Source organism: Perognathus longimembris, chromosome 1 (assembly GCF_023159225.1).
Source record: "Perognathus longimembris pacificus isolate PPM17 chromosome 1, ASM2315922v1, whole genome shotgun sequence".
Lineage (NCBI taxonomy): Eukaryota > Metazoa > Chordata > Mammalia > Rodentia > Heteromyidae > Perognathus > Perognathus longimembris.
In genome coordinates this window covers 147274039-147296815 of record NC_063161.1, presented here as the reverse complement: position 1 = coordinate 147296815, position 22777 = coordinate 147274039, and the positions used below count along the sequence as shown (strand labels likewise).

Sequence of the window (22777 nt, the reverse complement as noted above, 5' to 3'; positions counted from 1 at the left end):
CTCTCTAAGGTTCAGCCCAAAGACAGATCTAGGGAGTGATGATTATGGCAGGGACCACAGGGGAAAGAATAGTATTGGATCCTGCAGCACTGAGACTAACTCCAAAAAGTTGAAGAAGGGGCTCTAGTCTCTTCTCCCTGAGGGGATGCTGTGGAGCTTGAAAACTCCTCCTGCCCAACAGCTACTCAAAAACAACCCTTCCCCCTGTGTTTTCTTTCCAGCAGAGAGCTCTTTTCAAACAACAACAAAGCCAGGCTCTTACTGTCTACAATCTTGACACTAGAGCTGAAAAACACCTAACAGGTGTCTAAAGCACACATGTGGAGGATGCGGAAGGGATGGGCAGCCTGGCAGGGTGTGGAGGAGCAGACTTGGGCTTTAATCCCACTCCGACATTCAAGAGCATCGTGACCTCTGCATGTGGGTTAGCTGTTCTGTCTCCTCTCGGTCGTCTGCTCACCTGTTCTCACCTCACTGAAATGATTCTGCTTTCCATGGTTCTCTGAGTGGGCTCTGTAAGGATAGCAGGGAGCAAAGCAAATAACTAGGTAAGAAGGAAGTAGAGGACACACTTCTGCTTCCAGCTCCAGGCAGGAGACTGGCCACCCTGCACATTGGGAGCTGCGGAGGAGGATATATACATAAGTGCAGCCCATGGCTCTAGACCTCCTGGTGCTCCTGGTTTCCCTAGAAGAGGGATGCTTCCACTGAGATCAGTGACCTCACCATAGCAGAACAGAGTAAGGAAGCCCCAGGGGCCTCCAGGAAAGAACGGAGGTCCTCTCCTTCATGAATGCAAATGGTAAGCAAATATTCAGAGGCTGGGCATTATATATGAAAAGAGAATCAGAGTATACAAAAATAGGAGGAAAAGGTCTAGTGTCCTCACTTGCCGCTGGGTGACTAGTTCACAACAATTTATTATGTGTTTTACAAGAAAACAAGTGTTGGAAGGTTCCCAACACAAAGAAATCATGTTTCAAGAGGTAGGGAGAAATATAAATTGCTTGCCCTGGTTTATGATTACACAGCATGTGCTAGTATCTATGCCATATATACATATATATATAATTTTTAAAATAATAATTTGGAATGATAAAAGGGATCAAACAGTCTTTTGAAATTACATGGCGCAGAGACAATCCTTCCTATGTATTTTTATACACAGAATTTGTCTGTAGATTCAAACTGTTTCATTCTACTTCAGTCCTGTCTACCTGCTATTCAGCTCAGAACTGCAAGTAATAGAGGAGGCGGTCTGGGAACTGGAGCGAGAAAGTATCATTATAACAGTGGCTACTGCTTGGGGTCCTGGGCCTCAAGGGTGCTGTTCTGAGCAGGGCTGGCGTTCAGCTGTATTACACCAATGAGATCAGATCCTTTGTCCCATACTGAAACTCACTGGTGCCAGCAGGGAGGTGACCCTTCCCCAAGCTCCCTACTGTCCACCTCCCCCAAGACTTTGCTGAGCTTTTCAGTGCCTAGTGATAGACTGGCTCCTTCTAGCACTATGGTTGGCATCAGCTCTAGCTAGTGAAAGCTTGTGACTACAAGATTCTGAGGAAGTTTGAATATCACACCACACACCACTTTAGCCAGTGGCAGGGAGTTTACGTGTGTTCATTACACAAATGCTTTGCGGTATGTTTACTGTATGTCAGAAACGCAATGAATTTCAATTCCAATTCTCCATTTTCTTTCATACATGTCTGTTTTCCTTCCCTGAAGATTACATGTGGAAGCGCAAGGAAATTAAAATAACGCTTTTACTCATCATTTTATCAAGGGATGAGATAAAAGGTGAATGAATGGATATTTTGTTTTATTATTTTGAGAGGAACTCATGCTATTTTTAAATAGAAGGACTGAGGAAAGAAAAGAGAAGAGTGGGAGAAGAAAGGAAGATGGGAGGGGAAAAAAGAAGAAGGAACAGAGAGGGAGGAAAGGAAGGAGGGAATAAAGATAGATACAGAAAAGAAGTAAAACTTCTACAAAAACAAGAATCTCCACCTTTACACTAGCACTACAGTATTCCAATGACAGTACCTCAAATCTCATCTCTCTCTTTTTTGTATTCTAATACAGGGAATTGTACTCGGAGCCTCATACTCTGTTTTTTTCACTCATATCTGGTAGTCTACCACTTGAGCCACATCTCTACTTTCAGCTTTTTGCTGGTTAATTGGAAATAGGAATTGCTTGGACTTCCTGCCTGAATTATCTTCAAACCATGTTCCTCAGATATCAGTCTCTTGAGTAGCTAGGATTATAGGTGAGAGCCACTGATGCCCAACATACATACCTCATTCCTTTTGAAGGAAATATAGGAGTCTAAAATATATTCATATGTGAATGTGTTCAGTATACTGGAGTTTACTTTCCTGTTCCCTTGGTGGGCTAGTGTCTGAATTTCTGCACTTATAATGAATCAAATGGCATCTCTGTGTGTGTAGGTAGCTAGGTAGCCAGTTACATACCTGCCATGTGTGGGTATTTCTGTAGAACAGAGGCAGAATCGATGCAGTAGAGAGTATCCACATCTGGGATTGTGGTGAGTGCTTCCATATTTACCCATTATTCTCAAGGGAGCCTTCATCTATTCTCCCACTCATCTCTGCGGGCACACCCTCCCTATCACAACATCGTTACATGTCTGATTTGTTTTTCCTGTGATTGTTTTTGCTCTCCCCTAATAAAGTAGTCCACATAGTCTTTCTTTGTCGAAGGGTAGTCCTTGCATATGGGAAAGAAATGTTTCACTCTTTGTGCTGTGTGTACATGGCGGGGGGGGGGTGCTGCTAGGAATTGAACCCAGTGTTGTGTGCGTGTAAAGTGAGTGCTCTACTAATGAGCTATGTCACCAACCAGCCATCTCAATTAAACTGTATAAGGAGTCTTTTGTGAAGTACTACAGAATAAAGGTTTTTCTTTAGTCTCCTACCTCAAGTTAGAGCCGAGAGTGGAAGGAAAGAGAATGAACATCATACCAGCAGTGGTCCAAGGGGCTAGGAGCTATGTAGATAGACAGACTGACAGACAGGCAGAGAGAGGTAGATAATTAAATAGATAGATAGATAGACAGATAGATAGTCTGTCCTTATCTTTATGCTATGTCCTTCACAGGTTGAGCCTTCCTTTGGTTCAAGATTCTGGTCCAGGAATTCTCAGGGTAGGTGGACACTTGCTTAAAGAGGATAATGGGGAGAATGGGTGATATGAACTAATAATGTCCCCAACTTTTAGAAGAGGAGACAGAAGGAATCGGGATGAATAACTCGTGGATAAGATCACATAGAAGGAAAGTGCCTCAGCTGTGTTGTAGCTGAAGCGTGAGATCTGCTGTGGGGTGAGGGCTGAGGGGTGGGGACAGGTCTGGGATAAAACCTGATCTCTCATCCTGAAGATGATGATCCTCCAGAGCTCTGGAAACTCCAGCAGGAGCTGAATGTGGCACAGAGACCATGGGTGGGTGGGCTTGTTTTTCACCCACAAAGCGAGGAATAAAACCCATGAGTAGGTTGTATCTGTTCACTGAGGCACGACACTGCCTCACTGTCACTTAGAGTTTCTCCATCTCTGGGCAGGGACTTGGCAGTAAAGAATCAACTATTCAACAGTGTGGCCCGCCAATGCTAGGGTCTCATATTGATGTCCACAGCTCACTCTAAGATATCTGAAACAGAGGAGCTGTTTATGAACTCATCCCCCCTCTCTTTTTCACACACACACACATACTCATGAAGGTCATGAAAATGTCATCTTTGTGTACACTTTATGAATTTTCAGAGCTATTTCATACAAGCCCTTCATTCAGTTCCTGCTCTTGCCACCCATACTTCTCCAGTAAAGTGCTCTCCTGGAATTTCCAGGCCTCCCATCCCATGCCCCATGCATGGATTCTGGGTGAGGAGGATGATGAACATTGAGCTTGGTGTTCAGTCAAGGCTCACAAGAGAGCCTCTGTTTCACCCCTGCCTTCCAGCAGGTAGCCCACTGGTGCCCCTCACTCAGCCCTGTGTAAACTTTTATCATCTCCATACTTTCTTTTGAAAGTTCGCAATCTGCCTTACCAAGGGACCCCTTGGATAACTCTCATATTATCACTTGTGACATTCTATTCTCACTCCCAAACATTCTGCTCCCTGCAAGGATAACCGCATCCCTTTGTAAGCTCCATGCCTTCTTCCCACTTAACCTGGATACCCATGAAGTGGCCAGAGAGTCAGGGAAACTCCCCTCTTTTTTTTTTTTTTTTTTTTTTTTTGGCCAGTCCTGGGCCTTGGACTCAGGGCCTGATCAGGCACTGTCCCTGGCTTCTTCCCGCTCAAGGCTAGCACTCTGCCACTTGAGCCACAGCGCCGCTTCTGGCCATTTTCTGTATATGTGGTGCTGGGGAATTGAACCTAGGGCCTTGTGTATCCGAGGCAGGCACTCTTGCCACTAGGCTATATCCCCAGCCCGGAAACTCCCCTCTTAACCACAAGCTTCCGTTCTGACTGTGCCTAGAAGAGCTGCCAGGGCTAGATAGGGAAAATGCCAGGCAGAGACAGACAGAGGTACATTGATATCAGGGTGGTGCAGCATGGTACTGGCTCAGTAAGGTATGCCTGGCGAACACTCCCTAGCATCAGCAGAAGGGAAGTTTGGAAATGGCTTTCTTACCACCAGACCTTCCCCTGACTGCCTTATCCTAAACTTCCTTCTGCTCTCCTGTTTCTGTCATTCAAATTCTGAATGCTAGAATCTGCCCTAGGCTAACAGAGTACTGTGTCACCTTGACAATCCCATCAGCCACTACAAAAACATGGGCCACCACAGAGGGAGGTGGCTGACATTTAGTCCCGGCACATGTTCATTCACATTCTTCAATTGGTGTACTTAACAAAGGTTTACCAACATCTACTATGTGTTATTGTGACATATGTACATATGTGACATATGTAGGAGCTCACAATTTTAAAGATTATCAAACATTAATAGTTGTTTTATTTTTATGTATCTCCTTCACATTTGTAGAATGGCTTTATCAACCTATGGTAAATCCTGTGTAAATGAATTTTTCTGAGAGGCGAGGAACTTGGCTGTGGTTCAAAGAGATTAAGTCCTTTATTCATGCCCCCAGGGTTTGGTGGTAGAGATGCTTTTATACCTTATCCCTGGATTCAAATTCAGTACTCTATTTTCATTGGTATCCATCCCATTTATTTTGTGGGACTGCTTAGAAAAAGAAAGATGGCAGATCTGTGTGTGCAAACACATTCATTAGAACCAGCAAGCCTGGCAAAGCAATCTGAATTGGATTTTCTTTGTTGTTGTTGTTTTGTTTTGTTTTTTGTACCAGTCCTTGTGCCTGAACTCAGTGCCTGAGCATGGTCACTGGCCTCTTTTTGCTCAAGGCTAGCACTCTACCACTTGCGCCACAGCGCTACTTCTGGCTTTCTCTATATATGTGGTGGTGAGAAATCAAACCCAGGGCTTCATGTATATGAGGCAAACACTCTACCACTTGGCCATATTCCCAGCCCAAATTCTCTTTCCTTTCCCACCTTTATCCTCCATGTGCATCTTTCTCTGCAGTTGATGGGCAAAGCAAATGCCACTTATAGAATAGCAGAGTGTTCATCTTTGCTCTGACTGATCCTCACCTGTGGTAGGGTTAACCAGGTTATCTAAGACCGGTTCTTGACATGTCACCCTTTGCAGCATTATAATGCCTCAATTCTTTCATGTTCCTGCCTCCAGACTGGTCCTATCGCGTGAGTTCCTAAGCTGAGAAGAAGCAGGGCGACCGATGCCTCTATCAGATCAGAGTTTGGCATCTTCAGACAGCCATCCCCTAAGCTGTCTCCGCAACTCGCTAAAATAAGATATAGACAGATTTGTCATGGAATCACAAACAGGAATGTCACCAAAGCTGTCACCAGAGCCCCTTAAAATGTCACTTCTCAGCACTAATTGCCATGATAGCAAAACAAACGGGTGTTCTCTGAACATTTATTTGCTCTTCCTTCCCCCTCCTTCATGATTCTTTCGCCATCTCTGTGTCCTCTTTTCTTTCTACTCCCTCTGAGACCCCCCTTCTCTTTCTCTCTGGGAACCCTCTGGGCATGCTGACTTGTTTAGATTGAGCCCAGCAAGGCAGCCCCACACAGTGACAGATGAGGGTGATGGAGGTTTGATAAATGTCAGGGGCTGTCGTGGTTGTGCTCTGATTGATCAGGCTGAAGCAATTGCCCAGCACTCAGGGGACATTGTACCTCCTGTCCTGGTCTCCTCTGAAATGCCTGGGAATTGCCCAGTTGGGGAATGACTGTCACAGAGAGATTGGGCAGCTCAACACCTATCTCCAACAAGGGGCAGTTGCCCTCTTCTATTCCCCCAACTTCATTTACCTTTGGAATGCAGTAGATAATACCACTCACTGCCCACAGTTACGACCTGGCATAGCATATGTTCCCTCGAAGCTTCTAATTATGAAAGTTAATGTGTGCTCACTGTATGCAGAAGACTGAAAAGCAAAGCATCTAAATACCTGATGAAAAAGCCACTGTAACTGTTTACCAGTTTTTTTTCCTTTTCTGTTTTACTTAGTAATTATTTTAATACCTTGCATTTTATTTAATATTAAGTCAGAAGTATTTCAGCATGTTTATGATTCTATTTTAGGATGGATTCATATTTCACTTGCTGCTGTTATTCCTGCTCTATTTGGTATTCAGTGCTAGCAACCATGTTCAGGCTTATATTTGTTCTCTAGCTCCTTTATATTTCCTCAGGGTGTATTCCCAGGAGTGGAATTACTAGGTCAAGTGTCTGTTTTAAAGTTCTTGATATATACTTAACTAAACGTCTTCTTGCCAGGGTGTCTCCACAAACACTAGTAAAACAATAAAAATTAATTTTTGTTTATTTAGTAAATCAGCAAGTTTTAATTAAATACCTACTATGTGTCAGGAAATAGTGTCCTGAAGATAAACCAATGAGGAAAACACAGACACACCTCTTCCTATTCCTATTTCTTTTTTTCTAAGTCTTTTTCTGTAGAGCATGTTTTCTTGTGTAGGAAGACTATAAAGAAATGAACAAAAACATTTCATACCTGACTATCAAGTGATAATTGCAATGAGATGAAAGATCTCAGGGCTGAGGTAGTGCCGGGCTAAATTTACCTTCCCTGGTGCGGGGATGCTAAGCTTACTCCATTATCAGTGCTCCCCTTTTCACCCTCTCCCCTGGGCACCTGACCAGCAGGCGGCCAAGGTGGAGTGAGGGACACGGGCTAGCCTAAGGTGCACGTGGCCGAACGAGATCCCCTTTTCCTCCCTCCTTACCCACCAAGGAAGCCAGGCGCAGACGGATCTCAGAGACGCTTCGGAGAGCAATCCGGTTTATTCGGGAGGGGCTCACAGTAATATAGTAGTGATGACGAGGATTGAGCATGAGCTGCGATAGGCTGGCGAGCTTGTCCGTCCAAGAGCAGCTCCCAAGGACCTCCCTCATGGGCTAATGTCACTTCCCATAGTACCGCCTGCCCTGTGTGCTCGCTGGTGCAAGGTGGGGGATGGTCTCAAAGCTACCCCTTCTGGTTCCGGACCCAGAAGGAGATAGGTGTGGCTCACTTCCACACTGCCCCAGGGGTGGGGGAAGGGCGGCATCTTGGGAGCGCTTTCCTCACCCCCCCCACCCCCCCACCCCGCTTAAGGCCAAGATGAATCCCCAACAAGGTGGTATTTGAAGAGTGATCTAGAGTATAAAACAAAATAAATCTTTTACATATAATTGAGGAACAGGTCTTTAAGAGGTGGAATAGCAAGTACAAAGGCCCTGTGATTTCTCTGTGCTGGAACATTAAAGAAATAAGAAGGACTGAAATGGAAGGACAAACAGTAAACAAGTGCAGCAGTGGTGCTCACTAATTACTATGCTGAAAATGAAATATACAACTTGTGGTTGGGGATGGCAGGGAAAATGTGGAAGAGAGCAAGGGAAGGGGTGACATTGTTCAAAAAAAATACTCTTTACCAGAATTATGTAACTGTAAGCCCTCTGTACGTCATCTTTATATTAACAATAAAATTTTTCTAAAAAAGAAATAAGAAGGACTGTCAGGGAGAGTGCCGTAGAATATAATTGGAAAGGTCTTGAAAAGCCTGATTATTTGTGGGATTGGCTTTTCCATGATCAAGCTGATGGTCATTGGAAAATAGGAGAACTTATTTTTTATAAAGGTTTAGAAATTAGGACAACAAGAAAAGGAAGGACTTAGATATATAAGTGAAATTGAGAAGAGAGATGCTAAAGGGACCAGAGAGAAGAGAGACGGCAATCTAGAATCTCATCTGTGAAATCCAGATATATTTGTTTGCTTCCAACTTTGTTTACATGTGAGGTATTCTTTAAACTTTTGTGTTAAGTTGTCAATATTTGCCAATGTTAACATTTCACAGTAAGACCCATGTTTCTGCCTCGGTTGATTATCTTTCTTTCCTTTCTTGGTTGTAATGGGAATGGGACTGAGAGCCTTGAGTGCTGTACCACTTCATTCATGCCTCCAGCACTTTTGCACTTTGTTTTCTAGGTAGGGTCTCACACTTTTGCCAGGGTTGGCCTCAGTCTATACTTGTTCTACTGCCACATATGATCCTCCTGCACTTTCTTTCCCTGTAGCGGGAATTTCAGACAGGTACCACCATAACTAACTCTCCCTTGACTGTTCCAAATTCTGGGAGCCCTAGGCCGGTTCTCCTAACTCCAGCATCAGCAAAGCTGAGTGATACTGCTTCCTATGGAAGGGCTTCTAAGGGCTCTTGGACTCTAGTCTTCTCCACAAACAAGGGACAATTGAGATAGTCCTTAGGAACTTGGCAGTGGAAACAGGAAGTAGATGAGAGTGGGAGGGCTAAGGGGCTCTAGGACCTCGTACAAAGTATAGATCTCTCCATTCCTCATTGGTACAAGGGACACAAGAAATGACTAGTCTCTCTTATCTCCATGTCCTGGAATTTTGTGTTTCCCGCTAGACAGACGGGAGCAGAAGAGCAGAGAACAGGAAGCTTTTTAGAAGGTTAGCCACAGAGTCCAGAGTAGTTTAGAAACCCAGTTCTGGGCTGGGGATGTGGCTTAGTGGCAGAGTGCTTGCCTATCATGCAAGAAAGAGGCCCTGGGTACAATTCTGCAGGACCGCCTAAACAGAAAAAGCTGAGAGTGGCACTGTGGCTCAAGTGGTAAGAGTGCAAGCTTTGAGCAAAAGAAGCTCAGGGACAGTGCCCAGGCCCTAAGCTCAAGCCCCAGGACTGGCAAAACAAAACAAAAAAAGAAACCCAGCTCTGGCCAGGAATGGTGGTATATGTTTATAATCCTAGCACACTGGAAGCTGAGGCAAGAGGATTGAGAGATTGGGATATATAGCATAACAGAGAGGGGGGGGGAGGAGGAAGAGGACAAAGAGGGATGAAGTGAGGGAGGGAAGGAAGGAGGAAGGGATGAAAGAAAGGAAAAACATTTTAGGAAAGAGGGAAGAGTGCACAAGCCTAGCTCTTCACCTAAATGTCTTATGTCAAGCACCAGTTTTGAAATGTCCAATGTGTGAAAACTGCAGCAAGTTCCTAATGCCTTTGCAACCTAGTCTCCTTACCCCCCAAATGGGATTATCTTTTACAGGATTCATTGAAAGCCGAGGAGATGGTGTACTTAACATGGCAATAGTCGGCGGATGCTTTTTTTTTTTGTAATGTTCACTATCCTCAGCCAACAGAAGCTCACAAAGATAATGATCTGTGGTTGCACAGTTATAGCTGCATGTGTGGAGACAGGACTAGTGGTGGCTTCAGTACAGACTTTCTAACTGTCTGGCTAATATCATCTTAATGTTTCTTCTGTAGCATTTCGGATGTGTGCTTTTCTCTACTGCTGTTCTGCAAGAGGGCCTCAGTGTAGACACACTGGGGGAGCAAATGAATGTTGAATGAATATATGAGTGAATCGTTGACTGAAAGTGAATCGTAGTCTGTCCCTGGAGGAGAGTCAGACTGATAGCAGCTCTCCTGTGCTTGCTCTACCAACTCCATCCCTGGTTCCTTATAGCCCAGGACTTTCTGATTTGTTTTCCTTCCTCCTTCCATCTGGGATTGCTCAGGAGGTGTGTTATCTGTCCTGTAGGATATGTAATGGACAGGTTCTTGTGCCCCACTATGTCAGATATGAGACAGAAGTAGATGCTAGGGTTTTGAAAGTGGGGTGACTTATCATCATCAATCAGAATACATTTGGAAAGGATGACCTGGAGACCTTTATATTCTTTTTTTTTTCTCTTCTTGGATAGCCTTTTTCTCAGGGTCTCAAAAATTTATTCTCCCACTTTCTTCAGATCTCTTTTCACATGCTATTTTACCTCCAAGGTCATTGTGTCTGTCCCACGTAAACGTGTGGCTACATTCCCAGAACTCTTTTACCCCTTTACTTTTCTTTTCCTAAATTTGTCACTGTGGCCCGTTTTCTGTATTTTTATATTTATTGTCTATATCTCTCCAGGAGTTTTTCTTTGATGTTCATCATTGTAGGCTTGTTGTTTAGAATGTTGCCTGGTATAGGGTAGAAAGTGAATGTTTACAACAAATGACTAAGTCCGTCAGTAGATGACTGGTCTGGAATGTCTTCATTTAGCTCCTTCAGGAGTCGCAAAATTGCTATGTAGGACAGCTAATGGGGGTTTAGTTTTAGTGGCAATAGGAGTAATATTAGTTACAAGGGCAATTTTCAGCCTGTAATATATAATTATACATAGAGGACTTAAATTTGTGTGTGTGTGTGTGTGTGTGTGTGTGTGTGTGTGTGTGTGTGTGTGTGTGTGTTTGATGCCTCTTATTTTGCACTTTTTGAGATGAGGAGCAGAAAAAGCCTTCTTCTCCCTTGCCTATGCCCTTGACTTCTAGGACTTTGCCCATTCTGCTTCATTTCTATTCCTTGTAGGACATGTTCTGCCTGTCTCTGAGTGTTTTGTCTGGTGGTCTTCAATTTTGCCACTGTAGGACAGAGCTTTGTATGCAGAATGTTGAGCATCTTAAACGAGCAGATCCTCATGCCAGGCCATGACGTCATTGTCTAGTTGTCTACCTTTGCTCACATTGGAGCGCCTCCCTTATTTTTTGACATTGCTACTAGGGCTTGAACTCAAGGCTTTGCACTCTTGCTTGGCTTTTCTGCTCAAGGCTGGCACTCTACCATTTGAACCACACTTCCATTTTCTCATAATGGCACTCTGGCCCTGTCAGTTTTCCCTTGGATGGTGGAATCTCAGGGTGCCCAGCCAAGGTACCATGTGGGCTCTCAAGCCACCTGTAAGCTTTGTTCACTAAAGGAGGCATCCGTGACTACAACAGAACCTCAAAGCTTCATACCCTGGCTAGAACAGTGAGGAGTCCATCTGCTCTGAGCAGAACCCATGTGCCCGGCTTCAAAAGAATCTGGTTCATGAAAGGCTCAGCATAGCAAATAGATAAATCAAGGAGTGACAGATTATATTCCTAAATGATCCTTTATCTCATAAAAGCATTCACCACAGGATTCCTTTTCATATTAAGCCCTCCGCTAGTATGTGAAAAAGACAAGGGGATTTGCAACTTTTAGTTTGCAAACTTCTTTAAAGATATCTAGGTCTACAAACCAGACGATGACTATAACACAGGGCTTTCTGAGAATGGCCAATAGTCAGAAGAGGGACTTGGAAGAGGGCAGGTGTCCTGTGAACCCAGTCGCTATGTCTTGAACTTGGATAAAGTAACTCACATCTTTTAGTCTCAGATTTCAGTTTAATAATGGTTAAGTACATATGCATGGTCTGGTGCAACATTCATCCTCTCTAAATATCTGTTTTGGGGAAATCTCATTCCTGTGCCTCAGGTCTCCCACTTGTACCATGAGCAATGTGCACCCTTGCAAGTCCAAACGGATGTTCTCTCATTTCTGCAACTTGTGCTGGAGCCCTGGGACTGTGGATATCTTCTGACACAAGATCAGTAGGAGCTGGAATGAAAGTCAGTGCCCTACCCTCAGGCAGGCAGGACTAATGGAGAGAGAGAGGGAGAGATTGGGGTAAACCCAAGCACTAATGGAAGACTTCATCTCCTGTAACCTTGTATCTACCCATCCTCCCTTCCCCAGAAATGCTGCAAAAGGGAGAAAAGGACACCAGTAACCAGCATTTTGAGCTGACTCATTCTTCAGCCCCTGTCAGCAGCCTCCTGGCTCCAGGATGGTTCCTGTAAGGGTCCCAAGGAGGTCAGCAGAGGGAGAGATCACTTCCTCATGCTGTCCCTGGCGAATGAAGCCTTCAGAGACCAGATGCCTCCACTTCATTATAATTACGTTAAGTGCCGCCCGATTGGCTCCGTTCATCACCCCCAGGAAACAGCCTCACCCAGAGGACAGACAGGCCCCTTCCTTTGGCTCAGTGCAGCTCCAGCTGTGTCCTTGGCAGTGAAGGCTGTGGTACCTGAAGGTCTCCTTCAGGGAAGACAAAGCAGTGGAGGGAAGGGTGCTTGGGGGAGCTGAGCTCTGCAGTCAGCGTGCATACCACCTACCTCTACTCCCTCTTCCACTCATAACTTGTGTCTCAGACAGAAGGCAAGATGAACCTTCTAAGAGGGGAGGGTACTCTTGAGTGATATCTTGGTTGTTGCCTGAGGAGGTGGAGAGTCCTTGTAGGACATAGAAGATGAGGTGATTTTTACATTGTATCCCCACATGGTCACCAGATAACGTTGCTCTTGCCTATAAAAGAGCTGGAGGGTGGTAGATAATATTCTTCTTAGCAAAGGCTGGGTTTCTTAACCCTAGTAGTCCATGAATGGCTTTGGGGAGGAGTGAGACTTGATAATCTTTGAGAGACCAAGGCATCATCTAGGCTACCTAAGGCCTAAATAGATCCAAGAAAAAGATGGAGGGATGGAATAAGGGCTTCTCTATAGACTGTTGGCTAAGGAGAGTATGAGGTTGCTCAAGTTCACTCTAGAAAATGTATTGATTTTTACTTGCTGTGTGAGCAAATGTTCCTGTCTCTTTCCCTCTCTGTTGCCATCTCTAAATGAGGAAAATAATAGCACACATCCTAAGTGGTTGTAAGACCAAGTGAGTTAATATGCATCGTGATGCTTTGCAGAATGCTCATGGCACAGAAGAGGTGAATTGGGGTTACTTATTTAAGTCTGTTCTGAGCCCTCTGTGAATGCTTTATAGGCCATATTCATTTATTCCTCACAACTGTTTAGCGATGCAGTCATTCATTTGCTCACTCACCAAATTCTCATTAGGACAGAGAGTCATGGTGGTTGCCAGGACCCTGCTCTTGGAGATGAAGTCGTGGACAATTCAGACTTTCAGACTGGAGGCTGAACTGCCATGTCTCACTATCACTAATTTAATCAGCACCAAGCAGCCAGAAAGAAACTGAGGGATGATCAGGGAGCAGAGAGGGGTGCTTGGCCTTGATTTTTCTGCTTGAGGACATTCGGGAAAAGCAACATTTAAGCTCGAATTAGAGGCATATATAGTGAAGAAGCAGATCAAAGGCTGAAGAACACAGGAAGAGACTTTGTCAAGAAAAAGAGTTTGATGACCTCACAGGCACATGTGATTGGAATGCAAAGAGGGTGACTTTGCTAACAGGTTCTACTGAACACAGAGGGAGAAACCGAGGCACTGCAGGCTGAAGTGGCTTTACATGTAACTAGACGGGAGAGTAGGCCATACCTGAGAAGAACACCTTTCTTTCTTTCATTTCTTTCTTTTTTATTGTGTGTGGGGGAGATAGTGTTCTAGTATTGGGACTTGAACTCAGGGCCTCCCATTCTTTCTTGGCTTTCTTTTTTTTAAACTCAAGGCTAGCACTTTACCACTTGAGTCACAGCTCCACTTTCAGCTTTTGGCTGGTGAATTGATGATAAGCACAGGCTTTCCTAGCTTGGAACCATAATCCTCAGATCTCAGCCTCCTGTGTAGTTATGATGACAGGTGTGAGCCACTAGAGCCTGGCAAGAATGTTTTACTCCCAGCGCCCTTGGTGGGGGGTTGGGGGTGGCAGGTGCTTTTTCAAGGACAAGAGAACAGCTATATTGAAGATGCTGGGTGGTATCTGCCAAAGTAGGGACTTAGGCTGGGGAGGCAGCCCTAGAGGGAGAGAGCCCAGCGGAGTTTGGATTTATCTGTTTTAATTCTCCTGGGTTTACAGGGTGGAAAGTGGATTAATTTCCAAATAACCCTATCCATGCTCCAGGGTTTAATATCTCCTGTGTCTCCTGGGTCATCCTTGGCATGAGGAGGCCTTGCTCAGATCAGTGGTATATAAAGTGGTTTTCACTTTTTCATTATCCCAAGTGTGTGTGTGTGTGTGTGTGCGCACACGTGCACACACACATGCATATGCATGCACATTTCCCTGAAGCATACTGAGTTCACTGAGGGAAATGCACAGGACCTGGCTGAAATCGTATTTATTTTTTTGGGAAAGTGCATACTACAATGCCATTTGTTTCCCTGTATGAATATGCATGGGATTGGGAATATGCATGAGATCCCCCCCCTCCTCCCCGATGATAGGAGACATGGGCAAAGGGGAAAGTTCCCCCTGTGACTGGTGCCACAGCCCTGGCCTTAGCTGCTGGCACCCCATTAATCAGGGGGAACAGCAACCTCGTGAACTGTGAAATTGGCAGCCCCCTGACGGCTCTGGGACCCAGTGGAGCAGAGACTCCATTTCACAGCTGGAAAGTGGCAGCATGGGCTGAGGAGAAGGGTTCTGGGCCCAGTGGCCTGACGCACCCATGCTCCCCTCTCAGCTTTGGCAGACCCCAAGGCACTCTTGCTCAGGAAATGCCTCGTGATTAAGGTGAAGCTGGGGGTAACTGGCAAGAAAAAGAGGAGGTAAAATTATAATGGCCTCCTAATAAAACACAGGGAGTCTCCTGTCTGCTGAGTTGCAAGCACCATATGACTCAATCTTTAGAGATCGTGTGTGTGTGTGTGTGTGTGTGTGTGTGAGATCAGGGCTTGAACTCAAGCTCTTACTCTCTCGCTTGTTTTGTTTTGTTTTCTTTTTTCCACCCAAGGCTGGTATTCTACTGCTTGAGCAGCACCTCCCACCCCAGTTCCACTCCAGTTCCAACTTTTTACTGTGTAACTGGAAATGAGAGTCTCACACTTTCCTGCCTAGGCTGGCTGAGAACCTCAATCCTTAGATCTCAAGCCTCCTGAGTAGCTAGGATTACAGGCATTGAACCACTGATACAAGCTTGAGATTTCTTTATTTAATATTTAGGAGCCCATTTTATAGATGTAGCTAAGCAGGGCCTCACCGAAGTTAACCGCTGCTTGCACTGCGATGGGCCAGGAACTTCTGACTCCAGACTCCATACCTGGTAGCCTCTGGCATGCTATGAGCAACTAGAACTGGCTAAGAGAACCACATTTACTCAAAAGTTATTTGGGGTGCACACCCCACACACCTGGGAACTATGTGCTGGGCTCATGGGGGGGATGAACCACCACCGAGACAAGTTCATGGATGTGAATAATAAGATTGGGTAGACTGGGCTCACATCTCAAGGTCATTCATTGGAGAGTGGGAAGAGCATAGTGTTTGCTTGAGTTCTTACCAGACTATGATTTGGGATAAGTTATTTGACCCCCCCCCAAGCCTTAGTTTCCCCTTCTCTGAAGCAGTTACAGTAGGATCGTATCAGTTTATAATGTACTGTGAAGATTAAATGAGATGTTCCATGTAATAGGTTCGCAACAATGTTCACTGCCTAGGAATCCATCGATAAATTATGGCTCTGAGGGTGCTGGTATATGGATATGACCAAGTGTTCCAGTAGTACACAGGAAATGGCGTTGAAATGCAGTAAGGACAGACAGCACGGTGAGATCTCCTAAGAGGAAGGCATTGTCCTGAGTCTTGAAAATAAGTTTATTCATTTGCTCAGGGCCAGGAAGAAAAGAAGTGCAAAGGTCCTCAGGCAACTGAGGGAAACTAATACATCGTAGGATACTGTGAGAAGTATATGGTGGCTAGAACAAGGGGCCTTGCACAAGATCAACAGACTGGAGAGAAAATTAGGAGCTCCAGATATCCCATCGCCTCCCCCCCCCCCCCCCGAGACATCATTAATATGGCAGGCATAGCTTAGATCAGAATCAAGACAAAGAGATTAAAATCAATGGAAGAGGAATGCTGGGATCCAAAGAAAGAGTGGGAGCAAGCAGTTCCAACAGACAGTACCCCGCCCTACAGCATGGATCTCCAAATGGGTGCCCTGGGATTGTATTCAAAGCTTAGCCACCAATCTACCAATCAGGTACCCTGCCCTGGACCTCAGTTTCCTCATTTGTTTAATGAAACCCAGTATTGTTTGAGCGAACCATCCACCTCCTACAACCTGTGTCCTTAAATTGGACGAAGTTAAGGATTATTCACCTCAAGAAAGACACGTGTGAAAGAAAGAGCTTGCAAAACATAAAAGGTGCAATAAGATTGATCACTAACTACAGATTGTGAGCTGACTTACAGATCCATGGAGATATGTCTGTGGGGTGCCAAGGTAATCAGCGGGCCCTTGAGAGTGAGGCTGAAAGGCCTTGTCTCTGCTTTCTGGCCAGGGTTGTTGGGATGCTGAAGGTACAAAACAGAATCCCTGATGCCCTGGTGATATCCTATTTCATGTAGGAGCTGTGCAAACAGGGAGACCCATGCGAGGGGAAAGCAGTGAGACTTCTTTCTCAGAGGCAGGAGAAGAGTGCTGGCCCTTCCTTGCTCAGGCACTGGGGCGGAAGTTCCACTTCATGGGAGCTGGAAGAACAGCTAGGTGATTGTTGACTGTGACAATGACAGTAATCACACCCATCCATACAACGAATGATTGTATACACTTTGCCGCTGGCATTCACGGTCCTCCCAGATGAAGGAAACCCAGGGGTGAAAGCTGTAGATCCATGGGGGCTGTAAAATGAGAATATGCAATTTCTACACTCGTCCATAACATAGCTTTAAAAAATATTGGGCTTATGTTTGAGCTTTCATCTGAAAATATTTGCTAAGTGCAGGGTAGCTTCCAGTTCCTTGGGGGGAAAAGAATCTATAGCTTGCAAAAGCAAGAGCAATTTGAGCACTGGGCTAGCTGTTCCAAAAATAGAATTGCTAAAAAAACAAACTACACACCTGGACACCTTCACTTGGAAATCCTGAAACAACTTTGGTGCAGTGGGCCTTGCTAGTATGCTGCTCATACAGGGGTGTGCAGAGCCAGACTGGGTAAGGTTTATTCCATGTGTCTTCCATGTCATGGATGTAGGATTGAGAGACTTTGTTGAACTCCGTGTTCCCTCAGCTTGCGTTCACATGCAATGGAGACTGGAGCACATTGCATGGTTGTATTAATTACGTTATAAGTCATGCACTTGTTTGGTGTAGTCCCTTGATTTAAATAGTGATTTTTTTTCTCACCTGGGCCCCTCAACAAGTCACTGTAATTTCTTAGGAGTTTGGGCAAAGGACATTATTGGACATGTAATACAGGACACAAAAGGAGAATATTAGATTTAGGAACTTGAGTCAGAATTCCTCTGTTCTCCAGTGGTTAGTTATTATAATTTACTTGGACATCTGTTTTTTCCAGTCTTGGGACATAAACTTAGGAGTGGGGGGGCTGGACACTGTTTCTGAGCTTCTTTTGCTCAAGGCTAGCATTCTACCACTTGAACCACAGTGTCACTTCCGGCTTTTTTCTGTTTATGTGGTATTGAGGAATTGAAACCAGGGCTTTATGCATGCTAGGCAAACACTCTACCACTAAGTCACATTTACTGCTTGACATCTGATTTGGGGGTAAAAAATACAGATAGTTGTAAAAAGGGGTGTTAATTCAGGATGTCAATTTATGAGTACAATGCACCTTGTTCAAGGTCACCCTTTCTACAGATCTTCCCTGTTCCAATGCTTCCCTACTCCCACTCATCCCCTCAACATACCTGTTGCCATAGCTCCTTGTATACATTAGATATCATGACTGTATCTGCCCAAAATGTATCTATTTTTTACAACCCATTTTCCCTCTTTCTGTGGTATGCTTTGATCTTCAGGAAGTTGAGCTCTATATAAGCTGGACTTCAGGTGCGTTAATTCTGACTACTGACTTTTCCTGTGGACTCATCTTATATCCTTCTATTCTTCCTTTTTCTTTCATTACATTCTCTTATGTGTATTTCTTTTCTGTTGTTATTTTTAAGGAGATACATAAGGGTTATAACCTCATAATTCAGATTATGAGTACAATGCTTCTCCAGTAACATCACTCTTTCTTTAACGTTTCCCCATCTTCCCTCGGCCATAAGTACCCACAAGTTACAGAGTTCATTTTCAATGTAGTGTATACTAATAAAATGACTGCATTTGCTTACCTTTCTTCCCTCTATTTCTGTGCCTCTCCCCCACCTTTTCTGCCTGCCAAGGAAAAGCAAAGCATAGAAGTTCCATTTCTTGGAACTTGTTGTAATAAACAGTATTTTAGATAGTTGGAGCAGTTATGTCTTTGGATTCCTCCCTTTCATGTACCCTCCTTTAGTCAGTTCGCTTGTGCTTAAATGCAAGAGTCCCATATAAATTATCATGCTTAGTTGTATTTTAGATCTAGCTTCCACGTATGAGAGAAAACGTGTTCTTTTTTTAGCTTGGCTTAACTCACTTAGCATGTTTTATTCTAGGTCCATCCATTTCTCTGCAAATGACATGATATTATTCTTTCTGATGGATGGGTGAAATTCTATTGTGTGTATGTACCACATTTTCTTGATCCACTCTTCTATTGTAGGGTATCGGGGCTATTTCCATAATTTGGCTATTGGGAATAGCACATCAACAACCATGATGTGCAAGTGTCTTTACCATAACCTGACTTCTAATGCTCTGGGTAGTTGAGTGCTATGACTGTTTATTTTTTGTGGAATCACCAAATGGCTCTCCAAAGTGGTTCACATGCTCACCAACAGTGCAGTAGTTCCTTTTCCCCCACCCTTTCATCAGCATTTGTTATTATTTGAATTCTTAATGGTGGCCAATCTTCCAGAGGTGAAATAGAATCTCAGTGTTCTTTTTATTTGCGTTTCCTTTATGGGCAGAGATTTCGCACATTTCTTCATGTGTTTATTTGCCATTCTGATTTATTCTGAGAAATCTCTCCTTAGCTCCTTTGCCCATTTATTGCTTAATTTATTAGGTTTTTTTTTTTGAGGGATTAGTTTCTTGAGCTTGCATATTTTGGATATTGTTCCTTTGTCAGATATATTTTTGGTAAAGATCTTTTCCCAGTCTGTTGTTGACTTGTCTTTCTAGTTTAGTAGAACTATGTCATTCGCTGTGCAGAAACTTTTTAGTTTGATGTCATGCCACTTGTCAACTCTCTCTTTTATTTGCTGTGGCCTGAAACTAATTTCAGAAAGTCCCTGCCTATGCATAAAAGTTCTATTTTTTCCTACTCTATTTTGCCATAGTTTCAAAGCCTCAGGTCTAATGTTGAGATCTTTGAGCCACTTTGAGTTGCTAGTAGTGGCTGTTGATAAGAAGTGAACCGCTTTTATTCTTCTACAAATGGATGGCCAATTTCTCAACACCAATTATTGAAGAAGCTTCAGATGACTTTAAGTATATAGCATTATTTCTGGGTCTTCTAGTCTGTTCCATTCAGGCCTGTTTTTTGTTTTTGTTGTTGTTGTTTTTCCAGTATTAAGATTTTGTTATTACAGTTCTGTAGTAGTGTTTGAGGTCTGGAGTTGTGTTGCCCAAGAAGTGCTTTTTGTCTTTTTTCCTCTAAAACTGCTTTTGCTACTCATGCTGTTAATTACATTCTCTTTTAAAACATCCCTGCTAATTTTTCTTAACTGAAAGCTAGGAGTGACTATAACCATGCAATAGAAATAAATGTAGCATACACCCATATTTTTACTTCCCAGAAATGAACCATTGTAAATATTTTGTGCTATACACCACACAGGTTTACAAATAAAATGCTGAATTGTGTAGCTGATTTGATTTCTTTTCCTTGCTATGCTAACATTGCTTCTCTCATACTGGAATGCTTGTATTTGTCTTTTATATCCACAATCATATCTAGAATTGTCCTATGCTTTTAAATCATAGGTCATGCGCTCCTACCAGTAAGTATGAAAGCTCCAGCCTTCCCAAATTATTCATAATGCATATGAGACAATTTATATTTTACCAATCTGTAGCATATGTATTTTTAACTTCGACGCTGATCGAATTTGCATGGCAGACATTACTAATAAGGTTAAACATCTTTTCTTATTTAAAATATTTTTACTGCCAATTTCCTGATGACATCTTTTTCACATTTTTCTGATGTTTTACTGTTCCTGTTACTTTTTAAAACTTGCTGGATAAAAATCTAGAAACACTGATACTCATCTTTTTTTTAAAAAAATCAGTAGGCTTTTGTCCTTTGGAAATATCTTCTTCCAGCCTGTGAGTTACATTTTAATTGCATGAAAAGAATCATATCCTGATTGTGAATAATGTGATTTTCCTATTACAAAACGTTTCCTCTCATTCATAGCTGATCATTCCAGACCATTTTCTGAAGCCTCCTCCTTCCCCTCTGAGTTATAATATCCCTGTCCTGAGGCCTGCCACCATGTGCAAAGTGGTCACTTCGGAGCTCTCAGTTCCTTACAATTGGCCGATTTATTAGTCGCTCTTCTACAGACACAGTTTTTAATTATTTTTGTTCATCATGTGTTAGTGATATGCAAGGACGAACTTGCTTATTGTTATTTTGGTAGTTTCTTTTCTCTTTTCCCTCCTCAGTGCATTTTTCAGACAAATTCCTATGTAATAATAATAATAATAATAATAATAAAGAATTGTTATGATTAGGATTGACAATGCATTGAATGGACAGATTCATTTGCAAAATTTGCAAAGCTCAGACTTTTCATCCTTTGAAAAAATATATCTCCTTATTTAGGCTTTCTTGTTTTATATCTATTAATAGAGTTTTATCACTTGATTGATACATTTATTACATGTGGTTCCTGGCAGCACCACCATGAAAAGGTTTGGGTTGTTTTTACATTTTATTTTTATTTTTTATTATCTTTAAAGGGGTTTCAATTCAATATGTCAAATTCTGAGTACGATGCATCTTGATCCATGTTACCACTTCTACCCTCCTCCCCTGTCTCTCCAAAGCCCACCCAACCCCAAAAGTTACTTACACGTATACATTGGATATTATGGCTCAGTTTGCCCACTTTCCTCCTCTCCATTCATATGCTCTCCTTCTCCCCCATTGACCTCATCACCCCCAGAACATATGTTCCAGCTTCCTGGTATTCATTGTTCAAACTGTAAGTTATTTGTTCAAAAGAGTTACTATTTTGGTATTCCCTCTCCCTTCCCCAGTTCTATTACCCATGTAGACAATATCCAGGGTACTCGGATGTAATACAGTGGTAGCGAGGGTACAGCCACAGGAAGGGACTACAAGAGAAACAAAACTAGACAAAACATTCAAAGAGCAATACTTAGAAACCATTTGGTGTAAACCAACTGCACAACTCTTGGGGGGAGAGGGAAAGGGGGGAGAAATGAGGGAGGAGGTAACAAGTAGAACAAGAAATGTACTCACTGCCTTTCATATGAACCTGTAACCCCTCTGTATCACACTTTGACAATGAAGAAAAATAATGAGTTACTATCACAAATTGTATACCACTTGTATCTTTTCCTTTTCGTTATGTTTTAACTGTTTTCTTTCATATACAAAGACTAGATTTCCTATGATCTTCAATCTAGAAAATATGATTCATGATTTTATTTCTGAAATTTTCCATTCATAGTCATTTTGCAAATCTGTTTGAACTGCTTATCCATTGCTCCTAATACATTACACACTGGTCTTCCCTCCTAGGTGAATAAAACAATCATTTTCTTGGACCTGACTTTAAAGGGAACAAGCTTAACATTCTCTCATTATATACAATACTTCTGTAAACCCTTAGTAGATCACCAAATAGTCTAAGTGAGTAAACAACTGCTAGGAAGTAAAATTCTTTTCTGTTGCTAGTATGCTAGTATACTACTACATGTTTTAAATTATGTTTTTTTTTCCCTTGAATAAATTTCCCTGATTTTTTTTTTCTGGAAGAGATGAGCATGTGTATTATTGTAATTTATCAGAAAGCTATCTTGGCATTTTCTAACATCTTCCTCAAGTTTCAGTGGATCATTGCCCTAGTTTCAGAAAGCATGAGGTTTCTATATCTTCCCTCTTCTGCTACTGTGCTGTTCTGCATAACTCCTTGTGTGGGAAACCTCTGGTAAAGGAATGTCCCCTAATTGAGTTTACTTGTGCTGTTGATTTAGTCTATCTGTATCTGTTAATTTTTTTTTTGGGTTTATCTCTTTGTTACATGGTCTATTGTGACTACAGATTCAGTTATTTTTATGCCAATTCCTTTATCTATTTCTGCTTGTCAATTCCTCCTAAGAATCCCTGGATTATTTGTAAATTGTATTGATGAGCATGATATTTTGTATTTTTATTGTCATTTGTTAAATGTTTAGCAAACAGTATGATGTATTCATTTGTATATACATATATGTGTGAACAGGTAAAAGCATGTTTATATATGTATATACTTTGAACATATCTATAGTTAATAATTTTATGATACTAACTTCATTTGTGAGTTTGCCATTTACTTATTTTAT

General features: G+C 42.8%; 1 protein-coding gene across 3 annotated transcripts in view; it reads left to right on the top strand.

The window, feature by feature from the left end:
- Astn2 (astrotactin 2) overlaps nucleotides 1–22777 on the top strand; it is an 861877-nt gene that overhangs the window by 198772 nt on the left and 640328 nt on the right. The window lies entirely within an intron of this gene.